This window comes from Orcinus orca, chromosome 12 (assembly GCF_937001465.1).
Source record: "Orcinus orca chromosome 12, mOrcOrc1.1, whole genome shotgun sequence".
Classification (NCBI taxonomy): Eukaryota; Metazoa; Chordata; class Mammalia; order Artiodactyla; family Delphinidae; genus Orcinus; species Orcinus orca.
Window position 1 is genome coordinate 63,706,836 of NC_064570.1, and position 8,440 is coordinate 63,715,275.

At 41.1% G+C, this 8,440-nt stretch overlaps 1 pseudogene; it reads right to left on the reverse strand.

The window, feature by feature from the left end:
* Positions 1-3,096: 3,096 nt before the first annotated feature.
* LOC101281383 (DNA replication complex GINS protein PSF2-like) lies at positions 3,097-5,225 on the reverse strand (annotated as a pseudogene).
* Positions 5,226-8,440: the final 3,215 nt, after the last annotated feature.

Sequence of the window (8,440 nt, forward strand, 5' to 3'; positions counted from 1 at the left end):
GTTGACTGTAATCATAGCTGGTTTTGAACCTGCCTCCATTTTTGTGTTACTGATGTACAATTACAGACTGTTTTTATTTATTTATTTATTTTTAATTATTTATTTTTTTTTTTTTTGCGGTACGCGGGCCTCTCACTGTTGTGGCCTCTCCCGTTGCGGAGCACAGGCTCCGGACGCGCAGGCTCAGCGGCCATGGCTCACAGGCCCAGCCGCTCCGCGGCATGTGGGATCTTCCCGGACTGGGGCACGAACCCGTGTCCCCTGCATCGGCAGGCGGACTCTCAACCACTGCGCCACCAGGGAAGCCCCTGTTTTTATTTTTTAATAGTCAAAGTAACCAAACAGATCATATATTAGTGTTCTGAAGATTATAAACTCTACCAATAAACTTAATTTTTTTGATCCAACTTTATTAACTGCAACACCATTATAGGTCATTTGTTTTGGCACTAAACAAGGGCTCTCTCTCTCTCTCCCCTTCCCTTCCGTCCTTCTTTTATTCCTTTATTCTGTTTGTCTTCTTTTTCCCTTCCTTCCTCCCCCTCTTCCACTTCCCCCTTCTCTTCTTCCTCCATCTTTTTTTTTGTCTCTGTCACTCTGTCATTTCACATTACTCAGAACTCAGATACAAAAATAAACCAAGTGAAGTTAAGTCAGACAAAGACAAATATCATATTATACACTTATATGTGGAATCTATAAAAATGATACAAATGAACTTATTTAAAAAACAGAAACAGACACTCAGACATAGAAGACAAACTTATGGTTACCAAAGGGGAAAGGGAAAGGGGAAGGGATAAATTAGGAGTTTGGGATTGACATATACACACTACTATATATAAAATAGGTAAACAACAAGGACGTACTGTATAGCACAGGGAACTATATTCAATATCTTGTAATAACCTATAATGGAAAAGAATCTGAAAATAATAGATTTATATATATATATGTATATAACTGAATCACTTTGATGTTCACCTGAAACTAATACAACATTGTAAATCAACTATACTTCAATTAAAAAATAAATAAATAAAGGGAAGAAAAGAATACAACCAGAGTGATGGCCCTTAATACTTTTCTGAATCTAAAGTTGTCAGGTTAATCTAAATTCATGCAAATTTTAAGTATATGAGTTTCTTTGTTAAGGTTATTTTAGTCACATAAAGTTATTTAGTTTTTAAAATGTCCAGTAGTAAAAAGAGAGGGTTTTTTTCACCTTTCTTTTCACGTATTCTTTTCCCCAAAGAAGACTAGCCTTACAATATGCACATTGTCCCTTTGTTTGTTTGTACTATTTTAATACTGCCTCTCTTAAACTTAAAATTGAGATATCTCTACTTTTTTCCCAATTTATTTGACTTCCTTTGTATCAGTCCACACTACAGAATCATCCTCAATATTTATTTTCAAAAGACAGGAACACTTCAGAGTAATAAATCGAATTCTGCCAAAATCTACTTTAGCTGCAAAGCCAAAACGTATTCTTGCTGTGTGATTTCTGGTTCTCACTCCATTGTGCCGATCTAACTGAGTGTTCACTTTCTTCCATCATTCATATCTCTGTATTGTTTAACGTTTTTACTTGCAGTCATTTCATAATACTATTAAGAGAAAAATCTTTTTTTTTAATGTTATAATGAAGTCAAAAATAAAAATAAAAGCTCAACAATTACAGAGATTTACAGGTAAAGTGTAAAGACAGATTCGATTGTACCTCAGACAGATTGTAAAAAAAGTGTTTCAGGGTGAGATCTGACACATGCAGGTCTCCTCAACCTCCACAAAAACTTGTGGTTTCACTCTAGAAGATTCCCCAGGTTAAATCTGAAGGATTCCACATAAGGGTGAGATGAAAAGGCAAGTCCTGTCATCTCTTAAACGGTGGAGACCAGGTCTTCTAGGTCCTAATCCCTTCATGTCTGGCCCTTCAGTGTTCAAATAATAACCATCAGCTGCTTGTTAGAGGAACATCTGGGTACCAATGTGGAATGGAGAAATAGTGCTCGTGTAGCTTGAGTAAGTTTGTAATTTAAACACTGAAGGGAAAATCCCAGTAGATATTCTTTAGGCTCAGCTGACACGCACATAGACTCTTTAAAAAACCCTCGAGATGGCATGCTTCTGCTTTTCACCAATGGTGCTACCGTCCAAAACCAGCTGGTTACTGAACCTACTCATTGCATGACTAGACAAGCATTTCCTCTCTCAGTAATATACTTTCTGTAAGGAACTTAGCAATTCCAAAATGCTACAGATGAAACTTTTCCTCCTAGGGCAAAAAAAAAAAAAAAAAAATTGCCCTTAACTGAGCCTCTGCTGCCTATAACAGTCTTTTGCCTCAGTCCATCAAGAACCATGTCACAGGTCCCACTTTTCCCCCTGGCATCATGTCTTCACTCACACACTTTATAACACGGAATTAATTTTTCCCGGACTTTCCTCTTGGTGCTAAGCAACCCTTTAGACCTTACCCAAAAGTAGCAAAGAGAACAAGAGACATCCAGAGTGTTGATCTAAAGTTTCCAGCTGCCTGCTAAACCTCTCAGTTTGGTCTAAGAAGTCATTCTAGCCCCCTGGCTTGCTCCTTTCACGTGGCAGTTAGGCAGGAAAACCCAATAGAGACTTGGCTTGATTCCATCTTTATTGTGTATCAGGGCTTAGATGATAAACATGGGTCACCGTCACTACCCACTCAATGGCTCTCTTTCTCTGGATGAACCACCTTTGTAGGAGACTCTAAATTTAGCCCAAGGGATCAGGTTCAAGAAGGAAACAAAAAAGGAAAGAAAAAAAAAAAAAAGGCCTAGCCACTTCCGCACTCCTGCTATACCTCCATCTTTTAAAAGCAACACGTGAAGTCACCGAACACTCACCTGCGCATGGCAGTTCTGATCAGGAGACTGGAGCTTCCGCCGGGGAAAACCGCTTCTTTTGCCAAAGTTTTTTTCTTTCCTTTGTAAAAGGACAGCTGGCTCCAAGATACAGATGTGGAATTACAGAAAGTCACCACAAGCCCGTTGCTGTCTAACAATGTTATAAATCCATTCCTTGCTCCACTGCACTTTTTTTCAGACGTTCAAAAGCGGTTCAAGAACTCCCAGGAATCCTGGGCGTCCCTCGATCGCGTCCTGAGCGCTCACACACCGCTGGCGGGCCTCCTGCCCCAGACACGGGCCTCCACAAACCCGTCTCTGCCCGGAAGTCTCGAGATTGGGCGCCGTTTGAAGGCTGCAGGTCTGTGCGGAGTTTGTCCACGGGATCGAGTGCTGGTGGGAGGCAAGCTCCACGGGTGTTGACCTGCATCGAGGTAAAGTTATCCAGCCTGGCGCGGGCCGCCTGCTGTGTCACGAAGGCGTCAGCACACACGGGAGCTTGGCTACGCGACTGTCCTGCGCGTCCTCCATCGGGGTCCGGATCTCATGCGCCTTGGGGATGTTGTCCGAAGCCTGATTTAACAGGAGTTTGGTAAGTTCCTTGGACTAAGGGCTAGGCGTAGAGGGAAACGTTTCTTCCTTTTCCTTCCTGATCCCTCATCTTCTCCAACTTTCCCACCTCCCTCCACTCGCGAGGAAGCAGCCAACGCATCCATCTTGGTGTCGGGTCGATCGCCAGCCACAGGGCCACCTCTACTGGTGAGTCAGGGTGGAAGAGCCCCAGGTCGCCCCCAGTTAGAAGATCTTGTCCGGACTGAAGTTCGGGATAATGGTGAGCAGCTTCTCGGCCAGAAACTGCGTCAGCTGCGGCCTCGGCGGCGCCTCCAGCGCCCCAGGCTCCGGGAGGAGCTTTCCCGCTACTTTCCCGCCACTTACTTTTCCGCCACTTTCCCGCCACAGCGCAGGGCCCGCCCCACCCCCCACCTCATTATACTATTCTTCTACTTCCTCCTTCCCTTCCCTTTTTAAAATATTTGATTTTGGGGCTTCCCTGGTGGCGCAGTGGTTGAGAGTCCGCCTGCCGATGCAGGGGACACGGGTTCATGCCCCGGTCTGGGAAGATCCCACATGCCGCGGAGCGGCTGGGCCCATGAGCCATGGCCGCTGAGCCTGCGCGTCCGGAGCCTGTGCTCCACAACGGGAGAGGCCACAACAGTGAGAGGAGAGGCCCGCGTACCTTAAAAAAAAAAAAAAATTTGATTTAGATAATGGATACTATTTAGCCACCTCTGAAGAAACTTCGTTCCAAAAGGGGCTTCAAGCTTTTTTTTTTTTTGAAAAAAATATGAAAAAACATATTTGCACATTGCATGTTATAGTTAAGTGCATGTGATTCAGGGTACCACCAAATAATTCTAACAGAAAGAGTGGTACAACAGCTCTCTGGTGGTAAAAATTAATGGAGTAAAACAATTTATTCCTGAAATTTTCTTCTTTAACTTGTGATATATTGGGAGATAATTCTACATGGGTCTCTCTCTCTCTTTTCTTTTTTTTTTCTGTACATCTTGCAAGCAGGGGCACTGACTGCCCTTTGTTCCAGATGATCTTTTATCTTTTTTTTTTTTTTTGGCTGTGTTGGGTCTTCGTTGCTGCGCGTGGGCTTTCTCTAGCTGCGGCCAGCGGGGACTACTCTTTGTTGCGGTGCGCGGGCTTCTCATTGCGGTGGCTTCTCTTGTTGCAGAGCACGGACTCTAGGCATGCTGGCTCAGTAGTTGTGGCTCACGGGCTCTAGAGCTCAGGCTCAGTAGTTGTGGCCCATGGGCTTAGGTGCTCTGTGGCATGTGGGATCTTCCCGGACCAGGGTTTGAACCCGTGTCCCCTGCATTGGCAGGCAGATTCTCAACCACTGTGCCACCAGGGAAGCCCTCCCCAGGTGATCTTTTAAATGATATTTTTATAGAGAATAGACTTGGATGGTAGAGTTAATGTCTCCCTCTGAAGCAAGTAACAGGTGTGCTTACAGCCTAGGAAGATAGAGATGGTCATTTCTTTCTAGAAAAAAGGGCATCTGTGCTCACTGTCCAGTGTAAAATATTTAGGTTCCCAAAGCTCAGAGCCCTTCTCCTGTCATACAAGGCCCAATTCATGTCACCATATGGCCCAAATTCATGTCACCTTGTAAGAACTGGAGCTCAGAAAAATGGTATAAATGCTGATACTTTGGCACTGCATTTGCAATAAACTCACCTTTGATCTCTGCCTTGTGTCATCTGCCAGCATCCATGAAGCTTGGCAGACCAGCTGACCTCTCAGAGATTTGTTGATGGTTTTTGGCAACATAGGTGATATGCTTACAGGGATCTGGCCTTTTGGAAGAGGAAAGAAATGGACCTTGTGGGCTAACTAATGGGATTTGAATAAAATTCATGGGACTCAGTAGTGACATGTTGACAAAATTGTATGGTCAGCTGGGCAATAAATGGTCCTCTGCTTTATTGCCTGTTGATGAGGAAGAACTGGAGAGGTGGTTGCAAGAAGAGTACCAGGAAGAAGGTTCAAATACAGATAGATGCCCAAACACTGTCTGGGTGTTGCCAACTGTCTTCTCAGCTGGGGCTGGGGGAGGACTTCCTTACCAATCTGGCAGTCAGCCTCAGGTCTTTCCCATTGTAACAACTGAGACTAAGATTTGTTTGAGGGTGGCAGAGGGCAGATGTTTCTGACCCTCTAAGAAAACAGTTAGAGAGATGTGCACCCACACAGGTGAAACAAGGGATATTCATGACCTCTGTTGCAAAACCGAGCAAATCATTTGAATCTTGGCTGGTTTGCTTGGGAGATGAGGGGACCAGGCACATAAGGCTTGTTAAGAAGGATGGTAACAGCCTAGCCTTCTTACAGCTCAGCCCCTCCTACAGTCTATGATGCCAAACTTAAATTCATTTGGCATCAGGGTTTTTTTTTTTTTGCAGTGGATCTTGGCTGCTGTAAGAGAGCTTTGGCACTTTCAGAAGAAATCCATGAGAGAGATCAATTCCCATGGGAAATTATAGATGGAACATTGGCTGGTGTTTGCCCTCTTACGGTGAAGATTGTTTTAATAATGCTGATAAAGGTGACCCATCAGAAAATAAGAAACTGACTCAAAGGAATGTAGATAAACTAATTCAATCAGCCTTGCAAACCTGGAAAACTTCCTAGAGCAGAGACAGCCCAACTTAAAGCTTAGTGGGCAAGAGTTAAGATGGATTCGTAAATCTTAAATCTGAAAAAGAATATATGTATATATATTATACATATATATTATATGTATTTATATAAAATATATATTATATATATTTATATATATATTTATATATATATAAAACTGAATAACTTTGCAGTACACTTAAAACTAACACAACATTGTAAATTAACTACACTTCAATTAAAAAAAAAAGATGGACTCCTAAAAATAGTTGCCACTGTGCAAGCCCAAATCAGTCATACAGACCTCATGAGCCAACCCAGAAAGCAATGTGACTGCTGAGATAGGAGACCTCAAAATTGATGGGGTCAGTAATAATGACCTTGCTACCCTAGATAAGGCTTTGGATGAGGTGAAAACATCAGGAGTTTGTTTCATTGAGTCACAAGTCACTGTCATGCCCCCTGATACTGGGAGTAAATACAAAGCCTTGCTCCTTGGCTCAGAGCTTTTCTCTCTGTGCCCTTGGTCCTCTCTACTCTTGTATCCTGAACTTGTACCCCCATACCTTGGAATGCAAATTAAATATATTTTAGACCTTCTAACTCTTCATCTGTACCTCTTAAACTCTTTCTTATGTTTCCTACCATTTTTTTTCTCTCTGCACTACTTTCAGAATTCTTTTGCCTCCACTTCCATTTTGCTAATTCTCTCTTTTTGTGGCTAATCTGCTACCACACTCATTCACTGAGTTTCAAATTTCAGTTGTTATATTTTTCACCCCAGTTACTGTAATGATCTCTCAATACTGTATGCATTAATTTTAAAAATAATTTCCTATTACATGCTGATTCTGCCAAGCTTATTTTTATTCTAATAATGAAGTAAGCCTATTTTTCTTTTTTTTCTGTTTCTCTTCCTTTTTTTTTTTTTAATGCTCCACATCTAAGTTAATTATCTGAAGTTTTTTGTTCTGCTTCTGTTTTCTGTTGTTTCTGATAAACTTTATACATGTTGCCTTATTATCTTGCCAGCTTGGTTATTTTTCAGTTTATCATAAAATTTTTCTTGGGAGCATTCTCACAAGAAAGGGCAAAATAGAGATGGTGTCCTCCAGAAGGAGTACATTCATTCCTTCCCAGAGCTCACTGGCACTAACAGTTCAGGATCATGTTAATCTAAATTACAGTTTGTGATTATTTGGGGACATTCCCAACAAAGACACGTGGAGCTCTATAACACTATGAGAGTTACATGTGTTTACAGGCACTCAAGGATGGATTCCTTCCCTACTCTCTTGCAAAGTGACAGAGGGTTTACTTTAGGTTCACCTTACTCTAACCGTGTAGCCTTTAGTGTCACAAATCAACATCGTAGGCTCACGAATCAAAGTCCTCACCATGGGTGTCCCTAGGCTTTTCGGGGTCCTTCCAGGCCATAGCTAGGTTTAGCCAGAGCAAATGCCTTATGGCAGGGTGGATTAGAATCTTCCTTTTCCCCTCCTGTTCTTAGATTGCAGGCTGGGAATTCCTTAATATTTCATCAGATTTGTGCTGCCTTTATGAAGATTATTCTTTTACTTTCTCCTTTATTTTTAGTTGTTTCTAGTAGGAGGTTTGGTAAAAATAATCTACCTTTACGGGAAAGTGGTGATCAGAGACATGAATATTTTTACTCCTTTTACTACTGATTTCTAATTTTATTGCAGAATTGTCAGAGAACATAGTCTATATAAAGCCTTTATTTATTGTCTGTTACATAGTTGTTTTTGTTAATATTTAACTTGTTCATCAAAAAGATGTTCTTTAAATGCAACATCTTATTTATATGATACACTTTTCTATGTTAAAATGATAAGAAAATATTCAAACATGATTTGAGTTTTGGTAAAATAAAAAGAGAAGATATTCCATTAAGGAACTTAGCAAAACATTTTCAACCATGATTTAGTTTTAGATAAAGCCAATATATTACTAAACATTGATGTTTACAAATTCTTCCTTCAATGAGTAGATTAGATCACATCATTTCATTAATCAGAAAGTATTTCTTTAATGCCCAGTATGTGTTTGGCACTTTATTAGGTAATGGAAGCTAGATCAAAGAAGTATTTCACATGGTTCTGATCTTCTGAGAATTTACAATTGGCTAAAAAGTGATATAATTTCTAAAAATTAAAATAGTGCTATATAATATAATACCTAATAAGGCATAGCAATTTCCAGGATGACTGCTACAAGCTGTAAGAGCTTAGGAATTCAATTAATGCTAGAGCATTTAAACAAATAATTGTGGATTAAGTGGATGGAGAATTGGGCCTCAAAATGCATAGACTTTGGATGCAGTCAGAGAAAGGAGACATAAGGAG